Source organism: Myodes glareolus, chromosome 10, assembly GCF_982192425.1.
Source record: "Myodes glareolus chromosome 10, mMyoGla1.1, whole genome shotgun sequence".
Classification (NCBI taxonomy): Eukaryota; Metazoa; Chordata; class Mammalia; order Rodentia; family Cricetidae; genus Myodes; species Myodes glareolus.
In genome coordinates this window covers 33724249-33744838 of record NC_142035.1, presented here as the reverse complement: position 1 = coordinate 33744838, position 20590 = coordinate 33724249, and positions in this window count along the sequence as shown.

Genomic DNA, 20590 nt, shown 5'->3' with positions numbered 1-20590 from the left:
TTTGTCAGAGACAGGGACCTTATCTTAATTTTCTCTTCGTGACTGTGATGAAATACCCTAACACAATAAACTTAAGTGAGAATGGGGTTATTTCAATTCACAGTTCTGAGTTATAGCCCATCATTGCTGGGCACTCATCCAAAGTTTGAGACAGCTGGTCACGTTGCATCCATAGTCAAGAAACAGAGGGCAAAGATGCATACATGATCACGGTGCTCAGCTCATCATCCTTCCCTTTAATCTAGGACCCAGTTCTTGACTGGTGCCGCTCACGCTGAGGATGCTCTTCCCATCTCAGTGAACCCAGTCTCTACCCGGCACACCGACAGGCTAACCTAATCCAGATAATTCCTCATCGAGGTTCTTTTCCACTGTGTCAAGTAACTAATCATTGCATCCTTGTTGAGACCTAGACATGAGAAACACAGTAAAACCAACTTGAAGACACATGGACTAATCAATAAAGATGAAAAGGAAAATATCCCTGTGAGCATAGCCTGAACTCTTGATTCATAGCTAGGTAAGCTGTGATTGTTTTAGAGGAATATGTGTATTCATCAGTTTTTTGTTACTGTGGCAAGGCAATAGCGTCAACTTAAAGGTAAAACAAGAGCTGGGTGGTGGTGGCGCACACCTTTAATCCCAGCACTCAGGAGGCAGAGGCAGGTGGATCTCTGTGAGTCCGAGGCCAGCCTGGTCTACAAGAGCTAGTTCTAGGATAGGCTCCAAAGCTACAGAGAAACTCTGTTTCAAAAACAAAACAAAACAAAACAAACAAACACAAAAAACAGCAACAAAGAGAAGGAAACCAAAAGCTTTGCCTCATGGTTTTGGAGGTTTCAGCAGCCTGGGGTTGCTTGGCCCTCTTACCTTTGGAGCAGTGGGGAGGCTGCATATTATGTCAGGGAATGTATGATAGAGCAATATTGTTCTCATCATGGCCAGGATGCAGGAAGGTGGAAGAGGCAAGAGTCCCAATAGTCCCTTCAAAGGCTTTCTACTTACTCCTCTGAAAGGCTCCATCATTTCCCAACCATGCCACAGCCTAGAAACAATCCTCTAGCAAGTAGGTGTCTACAGGACTCTTATCCGAACCATAGCACAGAGCTGTACAGAAGTGACACAGCCATTTGGGCAGGAGCAATTTATTCCAAAGGCATAGTGGATGGGTGGTCGTGGTAGCCACACCAGGCTATTCACAAACCTCTGTCACTAACCTGATTTCTTACAGGAGGCAAAAATGAAAAAGCTTAAGAGAAAGAGGAAAGGAGGAAAGGAGCCCGTCTGCCTGCCAGTCTGTCTCTGAGCTGAGAGCCCACACCAGTGCCTTGACTTGGCACTCCTCCCTCAACTGTATTTTCCTCCATTCCGACTCCCACCTTTTGCATTTTTTTAATGGAAGCATCTGCTCCTCTGCTTTGGGTGCCTGTATTTCAAAGCTGATACTGTTGCACAAAAGGCAGATTCTAGAAGTGGAGTATTCGCATGTCTTAGCTTCTCAGCTGGCTTCTGAGCCATTCAGGAAGCAGTGGAAACCTGCCTCCATGTTGCTCTAAATGAGAAATTAGCAAACACAATGCAATGAAATTGCCCTGAATTGGAAGGATTAATGTAAGGATGCGAGATGGACGGGAGCAAAAACCGTAATCAGGGACAATGGCAGGTGATGAATGGAGGGAAATGAGAGCTTCTTGGGCGACACCCAGAACTGCTTCTGTATTGCTGTTCCCTCCCTGCCGTCCTCTCCTCTGGGCTCCTAAGCTGATTGTGTTTATCAAATACTTGTCACTGGCTGTCTTGCTCCCCATTCCCAGACATAGAATTGACTGAACTCATGGAGCCTTCAGATCCACCTGCTTTGAACTTCACAGGCCTTTGATTTCAATACCGGGATGGTGCTGATCTTGGTTGACCCCCAAATGGCCTGTCATCATCTCCCAAGCTCATGATTGTTGGCGGAGGCTGCTCGTTCAATCCCTGGTGGCTCAGAACCAAATAGTCACACAGAAACTATGTTATCTGCAATACTGTTTGGCCAATAGCTTAAACGTATTCTAGCTAGCTCATGTATCCTAAACTAACCCATCTCCATTAATCTGTGCATCACCACAAGGTCATGGCCTACCAGCATTGTTCCAGCATCTGTCTCTTCTGGTGGCTACATGGCTTCTTTCTGACTCTTCCTACTCTCTCTATATATCTCTTTCACCCTGGCTTTACTCTGTTAAGCCATTGGCCAATAGCAGCTTTATTCATTAACCAATAAAAGCAGCATAGATACCGAAGGACTTCCCACACCACCTGTGTCTGCAGAGCATTCTTCTGTGAATGCAAGAACCAGGGCGGTGAGAAAGGCTGCTGTTTCTCAGGGAGGACATAATGTCCACTAGACCATTAGTATGCAAATCTATTTCAACCTCAGTCCTAAAATGGGGGCGGTGGTGGTGGTGCAACCACAGTTACCACAGAAAGAAGTGGGCTTTGGACACTACCTAGGAAAGAGGTGTCTTTTTTTGGTGAGTTTTGGTGTCTGGGGAGTCCCGAACTTCATGACTTTTCAAATTTAGAATTAAATTCCTTAGATGATAATTATGAACAGGAATTTAGAGGTGAGACCCAACACAGGAGTTTTATCTGAGTTGCCCTGGGATGAAACGAGGAACCATTGTGCAGTCAATGAATTGATTAGGCTTTTGACCTGACTCAGCTTGCTCTTCAGAAAAATGGACCAAGTCTTGTCCTCATAGGTGTGCCCAAGTGTGTTCATTTTCTCACCTCTGTCTCAGCACCTGGAGTTACATGGACATGACTATTGAAAGCTGCATGCCACATTAGTTCACTTTCTTGCTTACCAGAAATAGTTAACAGGCTAAATTGGCTATCTGTGTTTGGAGTTTGTGGGTTGCTCATTTGTTCTTTTTGTCTTTGGGGGTTTTAAAAGTTGAGTTTTCAACATCTGTATGTTGTAGCTGTTGTTTTTATGTTCTTGGATATATCCAAATATCTATATTAATTACTAGGACATTGGTCAGTTCAATTGTCCTTGAAAATAAAACATAGTGACTATTTTCCCTATAAGTTGTATATAGTTTTCCCTGGATTGAACTTGTCTTTTAATTTTGAGGCTATTACAGCACTTTTCCCATTGAAAAACTTTAAAATTTGATACTATTAAACATTATTATAAGATTTTTCTTTTCTCAGTGCATAGAGCAATTATTTTTCCACCCGTGATTTTGTGAATCTGCTCTCATTTCATTTTGGTTTTGTTGATGAAATCCAACGCTTTGCGGCGGCTGCAGTTTTTTGGGGGGCTTACTGTAAGGCAGACACCGAACTTTAATTTTAGGAAGTAGCATTTAGATTCTTTGATAGGGACATGGTTTCAAAAAGAAAGAAATGAGCTCGGTTGGTGAACTGAGGATTAGCTCTGTGCTAAATTGAGCCAAAACATCCTTTATGATAGAAGTTGGGTGGGTATCTAACTAGTAACTAACAAAAGGATCATTCTAGCAGGCCAGGATCTCAGAGAACAGACAGAGTAACCATAAATTTATGAACTACGCTGGACAACTTGAGGGTAAATGGGTGCCCTTCTTGGATTGTCACTCTACCTTCAGAAGACTGACTTGCCAACCTCCTAAGACTGGGGACTGACGTCTCAGACAGTGAGTGTCTCTTGAAAGCACCAGTCCTGGGTGAGCAGAAGATGGTTTAGACTTTCAATAAGTTCTGTCTCTCTTTGGAGTGGAGACAGAAATAGGGAAGAACTAAAGAAGACGCAACATTATTCCCCTTGAGATGTGCGTGGTTCCCTAGAGAAAAATGTGCTAATCAGTTTTTCCTCCTGTAATAAAACGACCCAGATAATCAACTTATAAAGATTTTAGCTCATGGTTTCAGTCCGTGGTCACTTGGAGGGAGGGAACAAGAAAATGGAATTCCAATATCCTCTTCAAGGCCAAACTCCCAAAGACCTAATTTTCTCCCACTAGTCTCCTACCTCCTGGAGCTTTTTACCAACTCTCTATAGTGCCATTGGCTAATGACCAAACCTTACAGATGGGTAATATTTCAACTTGCAACTGTAGCAATAGAGCTTTGAAATCAGGACACATTTGGAAGGCGCCAGTGTGGGACTCGTTACTTACGGTATCTATGTGCATTTTAAGGAGCCAGTTTGCACACACATAGATCTCTGATACTTTTGAGCACACCATTTGATTTCCCAGAATGCAGTAGTCACAGTTGAAAAAGAAGTCAATTAGATCAGTGTGCATATGCTTGCGTGTGGGCGTGTGTGTGTGTGTGTGTGTGTGTGTGTGTAGGTGTTCATGTGGGTGTACTTGTATGGTGCTCTGTGTGTATGTTAAGGCCAGAAGTCTACTTCAGGTATTCCTCGGGAGCAATCTACCTTGTCTTTTGACAGTCTCTCACTGGTCTGGATTCACTGATTACATCAGGCTGGCTGCCAGCAAGACCCAGGGACCCACCTGTCTCTGCCTCCCCCGAGCCAGGGTTACAAGACTGACTCCTCCCTGATCGTCCACGTGGACTGTGGGGATGGGATTCAGGATCTCAGACTCTCACAGCCAGTGTCATCCTGACTGAGTTTCTTCAGCCCCGGACTGCCTTTGAAAGTGGTGATTGCTATGAAGATGCTCCCATGTCTCCTTCCCTTTCAGGTCTGGAGCCCAGAAACCACATCACAGATATTGTGGACAATATAAACATGGCCATCAGCTTTGGGTCGACAGGCTGCCCAGCACAGAAGTATTGCCGCCGAGCTCTCAGTGGGCATGCCGCTGTGTCCCCACTGCTTCAGTGGGTGAGGATGACAAGGGGTGGGGATGACAGCATCATGATTGGAGTATAAACCAAAGGTTTATGCGTTTAAAGTCAACTTACTTATCAGAGTAAGGTTGTAAGATTGTTTTGATGGATGACAGCTTTCCACCCATTTTCCCCATGTGATGGACATGGAAGCTCACTTCACTGCCCCATGGCACAGTAACTTTTTGCTTTGAAGGATTAATTGTAAAATGAATACCACACAAGGAGGTAGAGTCTCCATGAAGAACCAAGAGTTTTACAAAATATTTATTTTTATTTTGTGCATATGGCATTTTGCCTGAATGTATGTAAGTGAACCAAGTGTGTTCTTGTATCCCATGGAGGCAGAAGAGGATACTGAACCCCCTGGAACTGGAGTTATAGGTGGCTGTGTATACCTGGTGCATGCTGGGAACTAAACCTGGGTTCTCTGCAAGACCCACAAGTGCTTTTAACCTCTGAGCTCTCTCTCTAACCCTCAAAGCAAAGGGCTTTGTTGGATTTCCTAGACAACTGTGATGACTTAAATACCATAAATGTATCTTCTAAGAATTCTGGAGGTCAGGAGTCTAATACCAGTCAGGGCAGGGTCTTCCTAGTGGCAAGAAAGAAACTTTCAGGAAAATTGGTAAATTCTGTCCCAGTTGGTATGGTATTCTCTCTTCTATTCTATCTGCTCCCACCTGCTCCATATGCCTAAATATATTCTTGACGTTTCTGGTCATCTTGGTAGACTTCCAACAGTAGTTTAGCATATGTCACCAGGACACTATTTCCTACATGCATGGTGCTACATGTGGTGTGTAGCATGTAGGACGTAAAATGCCCCCCCCAAAGGCTTCATGTATTGAAGGCTGGGAAGTGATTGGATCAGAAAATCTCTGACCTCACTAGTGGATCCCGGCATTGATAGAATCACAATCTGAGGCCGTATCAGGATGTGGTGGAAACCAGGCGATGGGGCTTAGCTGGAGGGAATGGGTCACTAAGGGAATGCCCTGGGAGGGCACAACTTATCCCCGACTTTTTCCTCTGGGGCACTATCTGATGAAGCATGGTTTGAGCAGTTTTGCAGCATCGTGCTCTCTCTTCTCCTTGCCTTGGGCACAAAAATGATGAAACCAGCTGACCCTGGACTCTAACCTCTGAAATCTTGAGTTCAAGTTCTCCTTTAAATTGTTCCTTGCCAATATTTTGTCACAGTGACAAAAATTGAATAATACATCCATAATTCCAGTCAGTATCCGAGAAACTGAGGCAGAAGGATTATGAGGGGAGAAGATGGGGTGATCATTCACCAACTCTCCTCTCTTCTTGATTGAGGTTATTTGGCACCACGTACTTCTGAATACCCATAGCTGTCTTATGCTTGGGTTGAACAAAGTTCCCTGGTTCTAGAGAAAGTTTTTAATGAACTTGTAAGATGAAGATGCTTTGGGTGTGTGTTGTGGGAGGGTGCTCTCATTGTACCTGGGAGCTCTTCAGGATGATTGCTAGTAAACTGAAGAGGTTAGTTGAGGGTGCAACAGGGACAACAGTGGACTATGCTACAGAATTCGGCAGCTTCTCTACATACTATGAGCACACTTACGTACAGTGTGCACAGACATAACGATTAATTTTAAAGCTAACTTGGGAAAGACTATTTAGACCCATTTCACCTTTAAACCAGTGCAGGGCAGACTTTGCATGTGGATTCACTAGGCATATTGGTGCCTGGTAACACCATTTCCCCTTGTCACCATGCCATAACTTGTGCAGGGCAGCTTGAACTTTATTTTTCTGTAGAAAGTGGCTCAAGACAGGTCAGGCTGGGCCTGAGGATGGGGAGGTGATTGTTCTAAGGGGAACATCAACAATGGCCCAATGGTGAAGGGTTTTCAGGGCTGAGCAGGACAGAAGTGTTGTACTGTGGCTTTTCACATGTCCAGATCTGCTGGCTCATATACTTAGTCTTTTCCATCAATACTCCCTAAATTGCCTAGGGAAGGAGCTAGCAAGAATTATTCAGGGCTCTAGCACAGCCCTTGTTACAATTGAACTGAAGTACCAAAGGGAAAACTGAGGTTAAAGTACAGCTGCCTATAGCTGTGGAAACAAACCTAGGGGAAGGTCAGTGAATATTACGATGCTGAGTTTCCTCTAAGTAGGACTTTCCAGGTCTGCCATATGTCCATGTAGAAGGCAAGTTGAGGTGCGCTGAGTATAATGATGAGTAACTCAGGGGTGACAGATTCTAGCTATCTAGAGTTAGTGGTCCCCAAATGGAATCACCTGAGGACTTTGGTTTTTATAGATGGAAAACAAAAGAAGGAGTTGACAGGAAACTAGTTGTTGCAATTTCATTGGTTAGCAACAGACTAGTTGTTGCAATTGCATTGGTTAACAACAGACTAGTTGCTGCAGTTGCATTAGTTAATAGAAAACTAATTGTTGTAACTGTATTGATTAACAAGAAACTAGTTGTTGCAATTGCATTGGTGGGTAAGACCAACTTAGGACACTGATGGCTAGCCAGTTGTTAATGTTCAATTCAAGGGTAGAATTTAAGCAGTAGGGAAGGCATTTTTTTTTTGTGTGTGTGTATGCTTGTCTTTGTTTTATGTTTGTCTATATCTCCCTTTTTAAGTAATAAATGTCTAGCTTTATGTATAGCCTTATGTCCATTTACTCTGCCGTTCACCGTATCCAGCCGCTTGACTCTGCCGCTCGCCCAGGGACCCTGTACTGCTCCGGCGGCAGCTTCTGCCTGGCTTGCAGGCCGCCTGGGCCATCCTATCATCATATTCTTTTAAAAAGAACAATAAAAACAAGGGTATTTTATTCAAAACTTAACAATGTTATTGTGACGACAGCAGCACTGGGAATCCAAGTGTGGGCTCTTTTGCTTATGGAACCCAGGGTGACCGTATGTAGCACCTGTCCATTGCTGAAGGTAGCCCTCCTGTCAGCTGACTATATGACTGACATGGTGCAGTGTGTCCTGTCTTGCATCCCACATCTGTGGCGTGTTGGGTCCTGTTCTCTAATGTCTCAGGAGGTAGCTCAAGCTATACTTAAGTGTTGCCACTAGTATGGGCCTGTCAGACTACCAGGGGAATCTTTAGGCAGCGCAGGACAGTACTGAAGTCGGCTTTATGCAGGTTTTAGGGGATCTCTTGTGATACTGACTTGCAGTTGTGTACAGATATATGATTTGCTCTGTGAAATGCATGTTATCAGCTTTCCCTTTTTCTCTGCTTCACTTCCTTCTTTTATCCAGTCTTCATAGGATTCCCAAAGTAAGTCATCTGCCTCGGGGATGTCCAGCATCTAAAGGATGCCCAACAATGAGAATGTATGCCACTGACTAAGAAGGCAGACAGGATCCCCTTTGGAGCCGAAGTTTAAACAACACCTTCATTTCTCCTAGCATGAATGTTTGTTGGTTATCAATTAATCAGTAATCAATTCTTTTAGTTCCCTGGTCCATTTCAAGAGAACATTAGTGATCTTTGCAAGCATTATCAGCTTCTTAATTCTCTGGCCCATGGTCAGTCAGAGACACCAACTCTGGAGTGAGTTTTCCATAGAACCATGCATCTTCTTTGGGTTTGTTTGCCATTTGGGCCAGAGGCAAGGAGAGACCCTTGTTGAGAAAGTTTATGGCTTTTTGTCCACTTCGGCTTCCCTCCCTTCCTTCCACAAACTCTGTCCCAAAGAACACCTTCTGGAAAGTCTCCCACAAACTAATCTTAATTCCTGGCTATGCTTCATATGGGACCCAGCACTGCAGGTAAGATAACAATGTGTATTAGCAGCATAGCACAGCTGGTGGACTCCTGCTGCATAAAATGCCTAGGTTTGAAGACCAGAGTTTTCTATGAAATAGCCCCTAAGTGATGACCTCACAAAGTTTCAGAGTGATGCCAGCTCTCATTTCCCAGTGGCACCTCTGTTCAGCAGGTGAGAGTTTTTGTTTCCCTTTGCATTGGTGTATAATTTACACAGAGTAGCGCACACAGATTTTAACATGAGTTTTGACAAATATATAGGCTTGTGTGAACACCCTCATCATGATAGGAAATATCCCCTCACTTCAGAAGAGTTTTTTTTTTTCTCTTTTATTCCTTGGGTAATCGCATATGTTCCCTTGGGGGAAATCCCTGTTCTGATTTCCATCCCCACAGCTTTGCATGGTCTCTTCTATGATCACATATGAACAGAATCCTGTCACATGTATTCCAGTGTTTCTGGCTTCTCTTATTTAGCATGGCTTCAAGCTTCATCCAAGTTGCTGTGTGTACTTTTAGCTCTACCTCCTTATGATTGAGGATTATTCCATTATTAGAAGCACTGTGCTTTTCCTGTTGCTGGACATTTGGATTATTTTTATCTTACATCTATCACAAGTGTCCAAGTATAACCAGATGTATGGATGCTTGAAGAGGTTTGTACGTATGGATAGTAAAAACACACCATTTGCTTTAGTCCAGAAGTAGTTACTTGACCATAGGTAAACATATTAAACTTTATAAGAGGCTACACAGCAGGCTTCCAAAGAGATTTTATTTATTATCTTTCCCAGGGTGAGAGTTTGATCCTCCATCCTTCTCCCCCTCCTCCCTCCCTTCTCTCTGAAACAGGAAATCATTGTATAGACCAGTCTGATTTGAACTCATAGTCCTTCTGACTCAACTTCTCAAATTCTGCAAACTGAAGATTGGCAGCAATTACTTGATTGCCTCCTAACTGTACCACCCAGTTCTGCATCCCCCTTCTCCATACGGGTCGCACGCCTCTGTACCTAACGCGAGTTTGGGCAAAGGCCTGGAGATTGAACAAAAGACACAGCACAAAGAGACCTGGGTCATTCGACAAGAGATCACCGAATGCCCCTTTATTTAGCTTAATGCCAAGCTAATATACCTTGGCCCCAGTAAAGGAATTCCCTCCCAGCCAAAGGGGAAACTGACGCCAAAGGGAAACTGGCACCACAGGGATTCCTCCCCAGGCAGGGGGCGGAGAGCAGCGACATCAGCGAGAGAGACCTTGGTGCTGTGTAATTCTCCCAGGCAGGTGGGAAATTACCATACCAGAGGTGGACTGTGCCCTGCAGCTAAATCTCCCAGGCAGGTGGGAAATTACCATAACAGAGGTGGACTGTGCCCTGCAGCTAAATCACCAGGCTAATAGAGTGAGCACAGGGACTAGCAGGAAGCTTTAGCTGGCTGACCAGAACTGTCCTCAGAGATGCACCCCAGGGAGTAAGGGGGAGACAGGGCCCAACACTAACCAAGTAAACATTAGAGCAGGTGGTACTTTTGGACTTTCTCACTCTTTCCTATTAATTTTCTCCAGTTCCAGGAAGAATAAGAATAAGAATAAGAATAAGAATAAGAATAAGAAGAAGAAGAAGAAGAAGAAGAAGAAGAAGAAGAAGAAAAGGAGAAGGAGGAGGAGGAGGAGGAGGAGGAAGAAGAAGAAGAAGATGAAGAAGAAAAAGAAATTGGGAATAGAGAGTGAATTGAAGTAGCTAACTGAATGAAGTCTCACTGTTTATCCCAGAGGTTCAAGGAAACTTCTTCATGGTATTTGATATTCAAAACAAAGTCTGGAAGTTAAATTGAAGTTCATAAAGATTCTCTGCCTGTCCCCCAAGGCAATGAGGTCTATTCCTCTTGTTTAGATACTTCAGGCTGTGTCTCTAAGGGACTTCAACTGTCCCCAAGAAGCTCAGATCTAGTCATAGGCCTTGTTGAGAATCCAGCTCAGGTATAGTGTCAATAAGGTCACAATAACAGTCAGTAACTAGAACCTGATTTTCTTAAGCAGCAGCCAAGAAAATTGAAATTACACAGAGCAGGGAGCCTGGGTCACCTGCCCCATGGTGATGAGAGTGACCAAATGCACTCTTCTATGCTAAGGGGAGTTTGGTGTGGGAGGTTCTTTTGTCTATGTGTTGATTGTATGGTTAATGAATAAAGAAACTGCCTTGTCCTGTTGATAGGGCAGAACTTAGGTAGGCGGGGAAAACTGGACTGAATGCTGAGAGAAGGAAGGCGGAAAGAGAGATGCCATGAAGCTGCAACCAGGGTCAGACATGTTAAACACTTTGCTGGTAAGTCACTGCCACATGGCAATACACAGATTAATGGAGATGGGTTAAATTAAAATGTAAGAGCTAGCCAATAAGAAGTTAGAGCTAACAGGCCAAGCAGTGTTTTAAATAATATAGTTTCTGTGTGATTATTTCGGGTCTAAACTAGCTGGGCAGCCCCCCTGCAATAGGAGTTTTGAAATGTTTTGGGCCTCCACTATGTGTCCCTTTTCACAGATGAAGCAGTAGCTGGCCATTCCTCAGATGGAAGCAGGAAGTTTCCAGGAAAATACTTCACCTTTCAATTCAAGCAGTTGCAAGAGATGAGCACACACACCACATTCCCACGAATACAACTGTTCACATGACAAAGAGGGTACTAGCAAGTGCTGTCAGGATTAGAAACATTAGCATCAACCTGTAGGAGACTGTCCAGCAGCAGCAGTTCCTCCAACCCCAGACAAAGATTAGCACGAAAGGGTTGACAAGATAATGAAGAAGCAGGGAGTCATTTGGCTTTGTATCATAGCCATTGGCAGAGGGAGCCTTTTGTCCTTTTATTTATTTTTTTGGTGAGAGGTTAACAAGGGGCTACCCAGGCCCGTCCCTCAGACACTTTCACAGCCCCAGAGCTGCCCACTGGGCTCTACTGGGTAGGAGCTGTGAGCTGGCCTGCAGGAGTTTGCCTGACATCTGTCTTCAGAAGGTCCAAGCAGCAGAGGGTGGATGCAAAATTGCGGAAAGATACTGCACAAAATAATAATGGGGAGGATGCAGACCCTGGGGGGGACGCTCTTGCTGTTGCTTTGTTAACTTCTCATGCTGTCAAATTCCCCTCTCAATATCTGTGAGCATATTCATATATTAGTGTTTCTTTCGGTCTTGGCCAGAGAAGCTTATTTTGCAGCGGGCAGTGATGAACGTAGAGACCCATAACTAATTGAAGGACTAATATATCTCAAGCAATCAGACATCCAGATAATAGTGGGGTTCATTCTCTGATAGAGGCACACAAAGAGGAACGGAAGTAAAGTGGACTGGATTTGCTAGGAACTTACATAGCTCAGCATGGGTCTAAGGGGCTCTCATGAATGCAGCAAACCCTTCACTAAGCTCTGGGTCATGAGTAGAATTTAAATGAAGTAGGAGGGGCAAGAGTTGGATTAGCCTGTGGATCAAAAACTGACAGCTGAGTTTTCTTACATGACTCACAGTTGTACAGTTGCCCCATTGTGTTCTCAGGCTTCAGATTGGACTCAGCCAACTTCAGCTTGAAGAATAAATGACAGCTGGGTATTGGGAGGCAAGCTTGTAAGTTCAGCTACTTGGTAGGCTATGGCGGGGCAATTTCCTGTCTAGGGTATAGGGTGAGTTCAAGGGTAGCCTGATCAACATTGTGAGACTGTTTCAGGACAAAAAGTAAGAACAGGACTTGGGGCATAGGTTAGCAGTAGAGTGATGCTTAGTACATAACATGTAGTAAATGTACATGCTTAGTACATTTAGGGTCAATCCTTAATACCCTGAAAAGAAAAGAAAAAACTAGAAAGGAAAAAACAAAAGCCCCCAAACCAAACAAAAGGGATAAAAACAGTGAAGTATGGCAGTTATCTGTCTACTAGTTACCTAGTGTTTGCATTAGTTTTTAGATATTATAAAGAATGTAGAGATGATTTAAAGGATAGGCAAAGCTGTGTACAGAAGGCTATCACAAATACCATATATGCTATTTTATATGCAGATTGTACAATTTGTAGGGTCCCATAGTCACTCCTTTGTGGGTCCAGAGGGACCCCTGTATTTTATTGGGTTTTCTCAGTGTTTTCAGACATTTACACTAGTCACTAAAATTTTAAGATGCTGGGATGCCTTGCTCACCCTTGGTGCAGGGGGGCAGGAGGGGAGCCTTGTCCTGCTTCAACTTGATATGCCAGGCTTTGTTGACTCCCTTGGGAGGCCTTACCCTTTCTGAGGAGTGGATGGGGGTGGTAGAAAAGAGGTGGTGGAGGGAACAGGAGGAGAGGAGGAAGGGAAAACTGTGGTTGATATGTAAAATAAATGAAAAAACTTAATGAAAAAAATCTTTCCAATTTCAATTTCCATTTATAGAAAAATTGTGAAACCAGGTGATTCCCCAATCACAGGTGCCCTTTCAGAAAGGTATGTACTGTCTGGTTCTTTCTAGTCTCCTGGTAGGGTATTTTCTTAATTAGTGATTGATAGGAGAGGACCCAGCTCACTGTGAATGGGACCACCCTTGTACTGAGAGTCAGCAGGCTGAGCAAACCATGAAGGAGCAAGCCAGTAAGCCGCTCCCCTCCATGGCCTCTGCATCAGCTCCTGCTTCCAGGTTCCTGCCCTGTTTGAGTTCCTGTCCTCACTTCCTTCATTGATGATGACCTGTGATAAGAACGAGTAAGTAAAATAAACTTAGCCTCTCAAGCTGGTTTTCATCATGGTGTTTTGTCACATCTATAATAACCCCAGTTAAGGCAGAAATTGGTACCAGGATCCTGGGGTATTGCTGTGACAGACCCGAGCGTGTTGTTTTGGCGAGGACTGGAAGGACTTTGGAACTTGGGCTGGAAAAGCCCTTGAATATTCAGCGTTGAATGACTTCAGAAGACAAATCTGAGAGCAGAGCAGACAATGGAGGCCTGACTTGGGAATTTTCAGACGGAGGCAACTATTCTACTGGGATAGGTTGTATAATATTTTGTGTTCAGAATCTGTGGTATCTGGTCAGCTAGAGCAGAAGAATCAGGTGTGATTAACAAGAGATAGAACCACCGAAATAAAACTTGTGCTTTGCTGGGGCAATGGGTGCTGGTCAGCTGGGGCTGGAGAATCTCTGTGATTAAGATGAGACCCGTATCAGCGAGGAAGACTCTGCTGGGAAGTGTTTGTTTCCTCAGGGTTAGCGCCCAGAAGGCGCCAGAGGTAGCCGAGGTTGTGCCTCCTGCGGGCAGCCAAACTTGGTAGTGTACAAACCAGGTGGTACTGGTTTTGAAAGCACGAAGGGATCATGGGGAGCAGCTGAGGCTTGGTACTGTGTGGCAGGGCTGGAGTCTCTGAGTTGAGTTCAGGAGAGGCTATTGGCGAAAGTGCAGCCCCGTTGCAGGAGAAGACCCCAGCATTTTGCAGTAGCCAGGACCGTGGGACGAATGCCTAGAAGAGCAGCAGCTGCGGTCTGGAGCAGGCCTGAGCCTCGGAGACCAGCTGTGTGGGCTGAAGGGGGTGGAGCCAGAGATGCTACCCAAGTCCCTGGGATAGGCCAATAAAATTATGAATGAATCTTAGGCATTGGACACTGGGTTGTTTACACTGTTAAAATTTGGTTTCGCTTTGCTTTGGTTATGACTGTGCCCTGCTTCTTTCCTCTTGGAATTAGGAAGTATTTAATTTATTTTTTAATTTACAGGAGCCCACGGTTAAGAGACTGAACTTCTAATGTGTCCGAAATTTTAGGTAGTAGAACTTTTAAAGTTTGTAATATGTTTTATGTTGGGATATTATTATTGATACTAAAATTGATATGAGAGTTTGGGAACAACAGAAATAAAAAGGTTATGTTTTAGTAAGTACTGTGTTTCTATGTCAAGTTGAAGGGGGGTCAACAGTACTGGCTGTTTTTTATGTCAACTTTACACAAGCTAAAGCCATCTGAGAGGAGTGTGACCTCAGCTGAGAAAATGACTCTGTAAGATCTGATTGGAGATAAACCTGTGAGGCACTTTCTTAATTAATGACTCATGTGGGAAGGTCACATCTCTTTGTGGGTGGGCACCCACCCCTGGCCTGGTGGTCCTGGATTCTATAAGAAAGCTGGCTGATCAAACCATGAGAAGCAACTCCTTCATGGCCTCTGCATCAGCTCCTGCCTCCAGGTTCCTGTCTTGGCTACCTTTAGTGATTGACTATGATGTGAAAGAGTAGGGAAAATAAATCCTTTCCTTCCAGTGTTGGGAGGTCATGGCATTTTATGACAGCAATAGAAACCCTAAGACATCTAGGTAGCTTGCCTACTGTGGTGCTGTGTCTATAGAGGCCCATTAAGTACTCAAGTGGCTGATAGATCCTAAAGGATGGCAGGCTCCTAAGTCTCACCCTATCCCTGTTCTGGTCTTTCTGAAGACTGTCCTGTAGAGAGAAAGATAGTCTCGTCTTCTGTATAATTGATACTGTAATGCTTCTCCATAGTGCTTTACAGATTCATGGGTCAGTTCTCCATCTTGCCTGTGCATTGCGGGGTGTTGGTAAGAAAGGGAGAAAGAGAAATGGAGAGAAGCAATTTTAAGGAACTGGCTTATGCAACTGTGTAAAGTCTAAGCAAGACAAAAGTCTGGAAATTCAGGTAGGAGTTGAGATTAACCTCATGAACCCAAATCTCAGAGAACAAGGCACCGGGCTGGAACTTCAGCTAGGACCTTCTGTGCTGCTGACGTCACGTCAAAGTTCTGCTCCTTGGGAAACTTCAGTGTATGTTGAAGGCATTCAGCTTATTGGACTAGGCCCTCTCCTTCGTGAAAGAAAATTTCCTCTGTTTAGAATCTATTTCTCCAAAGGTTAATGATATCTAAAATATGCTTTTAGAGCAAATAGCATTTAGATTAGTGTTTTAATAAACAAGGGAGCATCACCAGTCCAGTGGTGTTGATGCTTAGCTTTATCCTTTACCATTGGGGACCCCCTAAAATGTGGAACTGGAGCCAGATATGAGCCAATCATTTCGGGAATGTAGCCATCTTTTTGTTATTGGGTTTCAGTTCGAGCTTGTTGTGATTTGAGAGAAGATAAATGATTTATATTTTCTTAAATGTGTCAAAGTTTTTTTTTTATAGCCCAAAATGTGATCCACATCCCATGTGAGCTAGCGAATGTGTTTCTGTTCTTGTTGGATGGACTGCTCCACAGATGTCAATTGCATCCAGCTGATTGATGGTGCTGTTGAGTTCAATTATGTCCCTACTGATTTTCTGCCGGCTGGATCTGGGCACTTCTGCAAAGAGGAGTGTCGACTTCTCCAGCGAAGCAGTGGATTCTTCTGTTTTTCCTTGCAGTGCTATCAGCTTCTGCCTCATGTTGTGATATTCTATTGTTAGGCACACACATGTTAAGGATTATTATATATTCTTGGCTCATCGACTTCTTTATCATTATACAATGTTTCTCATAACTCTTATAATTTTCTTTTCACTAAAGTCTTCTTTTTTTGAAATTAATATAGTTATTTCATCTTTCTTTTAATCAGTGTTAGCATGATAATGTTCTCAGTTTATATACTTATAAATACAGATAGTTATATACTTATACCTGGAGTGGGATTTTTGTAGACAGCATGCAGATGGGTCTTTACTTTTGATCCATTTTGTCCTTTAATTAACATACTTAGATCACATGGACATTCAAGGTAATTACCAACAGAAATAGATTAGAATCTACCATGTTTGCATTCTATTAGTCTAATTTTGAATTTTATATAAAATGGACATTTTTCTAAAGATATTTGAAGAACATTTTAATTAATACAAAATCTGTATTTATGGAGTACAGTGGGCATTTCAGTGCATGGATACAATGCATGATGATCAGGGTAATTAGCATATTTATTACTTCAATCATTGATTACTTCTTTTTGGGAAGACACTAAAATCCTCTCTACAAGCTATTTTGAAACATACAATTTATTGCCAAGCCATAGTCACAGTTATCCCACCATGCTATAGGACATTAGATGTTCTTCCGGTTACACTCCGTACCCATTAACTATTCCCTCTCCAAACTCTCTCTTCACTTCCCAGCCGCAGGTAAGCCCTGTCCTACTGTAGAAAATGTTTTGTGTTTAGTATCTTTTTCTCATCCTGGTATTTTTTTTAGAGTCCTGTGTTATTGTGTGCTTTCTTGATTAGCTTTCTATACTGATGGTTATTATTTAATTGTGTTCTCAAGTATACCACTCCTTACCCTTCTTTAGTTATTTCCGGATTTGCCCTACTGTGAGGCAGTGTACTCTGCACAGCCTGCTGCTTATCTTTGGTGAGCATGCTGTGCTACCTAATTTGATGAGAGCCATTTTGAAAGAGGGAACCTCAATTGAAAAAGTGCCCCCACTCGACCGGCCTGTGAACAAAGCCCTGGTGCATTTTATGGACTGGTGATTAATGGGGGAGCGCCCGGCTCACCATTGGCAACACTACCCCTTGACTGGTGATCCTGGATACCATAAGGTAGCAGGTGAGCAAGTCACTGGGAGAAGGGCAGTAAGCAGTGTTCCTCTGTGGCCTCCATACCATCTGCTTCCCAGGTTCTTGCCATGCTTGTGTTCCTGCCCTGATTTCCTGGCCGATGAACTGTGATGTGGAAGTATAAGAGAAATAACTTTTTCTTCCAGAGTTATTTATGGTTTTTGATGCTTTATCACAGTGATAGGCACACTAAGACTCCTATTTTTTCTGTAGGAACAGACTTGCTAGGGCCAAGTGACAGTTAATCCTCATGATACACGATTTTATATGTTTGAATTTACCCATTTGCTGACACAGGTTTGCAGCCCTTCCATCAGTGCCTGTGGCATTTTTGTGGTCATTTGTGGACATGTGCAGAGGGGTGGAAATTTTGAGTTCCTTGAACTTCCTCAGCTGCAGTTGATCGAGGCTGCCCTTTGTCACGCTCCAGCACTCGGATTGTAAGCGGGGTCCCTTCCAGTGCAGTTCCTGACACCTGTGCCATTTTCTGATGACTCTGCAGTTTAGAAGGTCCCCACATGCAGTTTCTATTAAGACCCTGAGCGGTGTTTCCACCAGCAAGAAGACTGGGATAGTACTGCAGAGAAAATGTATGTTAAGCTAGATAAGTTCTATCCAGGCATGAATTGCAAAAACATAAACGAGACGGTTATTTATGACTGGTTGACCAAAATATTACTGCTAGAAGCTAGAAGGAACCAAAACCCATGCTTCCCGAAGGAACAGTGGTTCAGTATTTTCAAATTCATTATTCAAAGTGGCTTTACAGAACACAAGCACCATGAATAATAAGAATCAGCTATAAATTCAGCAGTTTGCTCAGGCCATGGTGCCATCCCAGGAGCTCTTAAATTCGCCTTTATTTTTAAGCCATACCCACATCAAGGAAATCACCCTTGCTGGTAGATGGATGCCTTGGAACTTCTTGTGTGGCCATAAACCACAACTCGTTACCACTGGTGAAAATCCAGAGACAGGATAGGATATTAGTAGCCAGGAATCTATGTGTGTATACTGCTGTCACTCAGCAAATACCAATTTGTCTCCACTGTGCTCTCGTCTCTGTATATTCAGTTTCACTCTATGTAGGATCCATGCTTATAAAACACCACCAGCTGGACAGCATTCTCTTTCCTGGAGTAAAAATGGCAGGGACCAAGTAGGAACGCATTCGCAGGCCAGACTTGGCAAAACAAAAACAAAAACAAAAACCTAAATGAGAGGTTCGGAACTTAGCAAGCACACACGAATTTCTCATCACCTGTGATCTTGAGCAAAGACGAGGAGAAAACTCTGCAGCAATGAGAAACTCACACAGGGAAACACATACGGGGATTGATAGCCAGGTGCAGACGAACAGCCCTTTGTCATCGGCAACTCAGCGTCTCCTGCTCACAGATACAGCAGGGCCAGTGTCCACGGCCGTCTGCACAAACTTAGCCAAGGAAACAACTTCCCGTCTCTTAAGACTTTTTGGTTGTTGCAATGACTATAACCACTCAAGTTAAGCAGTGAGTTTTTCAGAGCCACCTCCCATTCACCACGATGTGCCTGCACTCTCCACGTTTCCTGACCTTCAAACGTCTCTTGAAAACATCTGTGTATGTGTCAAGCATCTCTGATGTAGACAGGTTTTTCTTTGGGCTGCCAGCCCACAAATAATGACATGGAGACTTCTTATTAATTAGCTTAGGCTTGTTCCCAACTAGCTCTGATAAATTAACCCATACCTTTTAATTTACATTCTTTTACGTGTCTCTGTTACCTTGACTCTGTACTCCACATCCCGCTTCCTCTGCGCATGGCTGGTGATGACACCTTTCTTCTTCCCAGAGTCCTCTCTCTGCCTAGAGGTCGCACCTATACTTACTGCCTGCCATTCAGCTTTGCTGATACCAATCACAGCACTACATCTAAACACAGTGTACAAACAGCCCACAACACTCCAAGCTCTAGTACTCAGTCTAGAATTGGAGATGGCCATAGTGGAAGGTCTGTAATGCCCAGTGATTCTCAAAGCAAAGAACCTGGGCCAGCAGCATCTAGCAGCTCCTCGGACCACTCAGGTCAGATGACATACAGGATGCTCAGTGAAATTCAGCTGCACACGAACAAGGATTTTTCAGTATAAGAACGTCCTATGAAATGTTTATGGCTAAATACAGAATGCTAAAAATTTTGCCTGTTCAGATGAAATTAAAACTTCCTATATGCTTAGAAATATGATAACAATATACCATACAGAGATATAGAATTAGAGCCCCTTGAGATGATGTTTAAGAAAAACTGTTGTTTTTTTTTTTAAATTTTGCTTTAATTAATTAATTTTATTTGTATGAGGGTTTTTCCTGCATGTATGCACATTGTGTTTGTGCATGGTGTCTGGAGAAGTCTGGAGAGGGCATTGGATCCTCTGGAACTACAGTTCCAGAGAGCTGTGAGTCACCATGTGGGTTCTGGGAACTGAAACTGAGTCCTTTGCAAGAGAAGCCAGCGCTCTTAGTGGGAAGTTAAGCTGCATTTCAACGAGCCTTCTAGGTGATTCTGATACATGCTAAGGGTTGAGACCTGAAATTCTGTATTTATCTTCATACCTTGTCTAGGTGATATAAGAAAGAGTTAATTCTGTTGTGGTCTCATCTAGAGATGTTGTGATTGAGTTTAAAAAAAATGACATTGGTCAAACTATTTAAAAAAATACTCAAATCAAAACCAAATAACTCATTATATAGTTTATTTCTAATTACTGTTTGGCGGATCCCCAATTATGGAATCTTAAGAACTGTCCTTTGTACAGATACAAATGAGTGCCCTGGTTTGTAGTGACTCTGCATGCCTTTTGTAGCTCACTGCTGCCTCCAGGGACGTCACCCCACAGACATGATGAGGCCCTCTGTTGGCGACTCATGGTGAGCTTGAAGTATCAATCTTGGTGTTTACCATGGCTATACAGCAGTGCCTATTGATTTCTCTTAGCAGTAAGAGTCTGCCCAAGTCTTCTGCCAAACAGATAAAGTGATAGTTAAATGGTCTGCCCCAGACCATTCTTTGTAGCAGGATGCCTCCTTTTCCAAAATTTTAAAATCATGAGACTATAATATAATTACATTTCTCCCTTTCTTTTCCTCCCTCTAGATCTCCTCATATACCTCTCCTTGCCCTTTTTCAGATTTATGAGTTCTTTTTTATTAATTGTTATTGCATGCATATATTTGTATGTATCCACACAAGAGCGTGCAGGCATGCAAGCACACATACACATTCCTACATATGAACTGCTCACTCTATATAATGCTAATTACACATATCTTTTCAGGCTGACCATTTGGAACTGTTTGACCAGTTGGTGTACTCTTTCTTCTGTTATTTCTTCCACTCTCAGCATTCCTTAGTCACTGGTGGTTCTTCGTGTAGGACTGAGGCCTCGTGGTCT